Raw genomic sequence first — 2,684 nt, forward strand, 5'->3', positions numbered from 1 at the left:
ATATATATCTGTGATACAAAGGATATATATATATATATTTCAAACTCCATGTATTTAAAATATAAGTATTTATTGTGAGAGGCAGTAACTCTAGAATAGTTATAAGTATAGTTGCTTTTTGAGTTTGAGTTTTAAGAATAGTTTAAATATAGTTGCTTTTTGCCCTCCTGCCCAGTGAGGTGGAAAATTCCTTGCCCTTTTCCCCACGACAGAACCTAAGAGGCCATCAATTATTTTGACAGACCCTGCAGCGAGCAGGACTCATCATGACCTCTGCAACAGAATACTGTGACCAGACAGGTAAAAATGGCCTGACAAATGATGACCTGATAGATTGCAAACAGATGGTCGGTGGTCCCAATAAAGAACAAAAAAATGTGGTGACCCCCACTTTGGCTGGGACCTATTGGTCTGGTGTGATGTCTAAAACTAGCCCATGCTTTGCTCTGAATAGATCAGGCTTTTGCTAAGTTTGAAATGATTGGATATAGGCTGGTAAGGTGATGTGTTCCCCCTCCCTGAGTGTAGTCTGAATTCCTATAAATTGTATGGTTTGAGCTTTGTTCAGGGTCGAGCTTGGTAGACTAACACCAGTCACCATCTCGGCCCGGATTGCAATTCGTGAATAAACATCTTTTGCTTCCTTGCAGTGGATGGTGGTTTGATTTCGCTCTTTAACATTTATGACCTCATCTACATCAGTGCAACCCGCGTCACCACACCACGTTTTACTGGACTGTATCCAAAGACATCAAGCCTGAGATCGACCTGCCAACACCCACGTCCTGTGGAGAAGCGATTACAGAAGCCAGAACTCCTATCTTCTGCACCCCCAAAACAATCTTGATCCAGACTCCTAGTAGGGAAGAAGTGATAGCAGGAAGAGGATAAGAGGGCTTGGGCTTGGCACTCCAGTTCCATCAACACCTAGAGAGAGAAGAAAAAGGGAAAGGACATTTAGAAGTAGTGACGGGGTCACGTGTGGCTTGGAGGGGAAGAGAGGCCTGGACTTGGAAGAAAAGGGGGTGATTATGTACAGATGTGGAATAATGATTGGCCCATGTCTGCAATCTTAGAACTGTGGTGCTTGCGGTGGGGAGATTGAGGATTTAGAACTCTGGTGGTGGGGACAGTGTGACAGTATAACCCTGTTGACATGTAATGTTGTAAATCAACATTAAATCACAAATAAAACTAAAAAAAAAAAAATTTTTTTTTTTTTTTTTTTTTTTTTGGTCCATACTCCCAGAGGAGTAAAGAATAAGGAAGTTTCTCCCTGGACAGACAACCCCACCAATGTGTCCTGGAGCTCTGCTTCCCCAGAGCCCCACTCTACTAGGAAAAGAGAGAGGCAGGCTGGGAGTATGGATCGACCAATCAGTGCCCATGTTCAGTGGGGAAGCAATTACAGAAGCCAGACTTTCCACCTTCTGCATCCCGCAGTGACTTTGGGTCCATACTCCCAGAGGGTTAAAGAATAGGAAAGCTATCAGGAGAGAGGATGGGATACGAAGATCTAGTGGTGGGAATTGTGTGGAGTTGTACGCCTCTTAGCCTACGGTTTTGTCAATGTTTCCTTTTTAGAAAAATAATAATAATAAAAAAATAGAACAGGGAAGTTTCCAATGGAGGGGATCTGTGTCCCAACAAAGTTATCTGGTGGTAGGAACTGTGTAGATATGTACCCCTGTTATCTTACACTCTAGTTAATCATTACTAAATCACTAATACAAATATAAGTATCCTCTTTCCAGCCAGCACCGAGCAATGGCTATCTCTCTCGGGACAACTGGCACAAGCGCCACAAGACTGGTGGCAAGAGGAAGCCCTACCACAAGAAACGGAAAGTATGAGTTGGGGCGCCCAGCTGCCAACAGGAAGATTGGCCCTCGCCGCATACACACAGTTTATGTCCGGGGAGGCAATCGGAAGTACCGAGCCTTGAGGTTGGACGTGGGGAACTTCTCCTGGGGCTCCGAGTGTTGCACACAAAAAAAACAAGGATCATTGATGTTGTCTACAATGCATCCAATAATGAGCTGGTCCGAACCAAGACCCTGGTGAAGAACTGCTTTGTGCTTATTGACAGCACACCATACCGGCAGTGGTACGAGTTCATTGTTCATTATGCTTGCCCCTGGGTCACAAGAAGAGCTCCAAACTGACTCCTGAGGAGGAAGAGATCCTAAACAAAAAGAGGTCAAAGAAGATTCAGAAGAAATACGATGAAAGGAAAAAGAATGCCAACATCAGCAGTCTTCCTGAAGAGCAGTTCCTGCAGGGCAAACTTCTTGCTTGCATCGCTTCAAATAAATCGTCTTTGGCTCATGTAATAAAGGTCTTCATTGTTCTTTAAAAATATAGAATATATATGTGTGTATATGTGCCAAAGTGTATGAAAGCATCATACTAAAGAATGGAAGATTCCACCTGTTTCCTTTGAAATCCAGAATGAAACCTGCATTGCTTCAACCACCACTTCTAGGCATCATTGCATAAAAGGTTTTTTTAAAAATATATTTTATTTATTTATTAATGAGAGTTATAGGAGGAGAAAGAGAAAGAACCAGACATCATTCCGGTATGTGTGGTGCCGGGGATTGAACTCAGGACCTCATGCTTGAGATTCCAACAGTTTTCCCACTCTGCCACCTCCTGGACCACTGCATAAAAGGTTTTAAGTA

At 43.1% G+C, this 2,684-nt stretch overlaps 1 pseudogene; it reads left to right on the forward strand.

Moving 5' to 3' along the window:
* The first annotated feature begins 266 nt into the window (after positions 1-266).
* On the forward strand, positions 267-2,356 carry LOC103110535 (small ribosomal subunit protein eS8-like; annotated as a pseudogene).
* The last annotated feature ends 328 nt before the right edge of the window (positions 2,357-2,684 follow it).

This window comes from Erinaceus europaeus, chromosome 14 (assembly GCF_950295315.1).
Source record: "Erinaceus europaeus chromosome 14, mEriEur2.1, whole genome shotgun sequence".
NCBI classification, from domain to species: Eukaryota; Metazoa; Chordata; class Mammalia; order Eulipotyphla; family Erinaceidae; genus Erinaceus; species Erinaceus europaeus.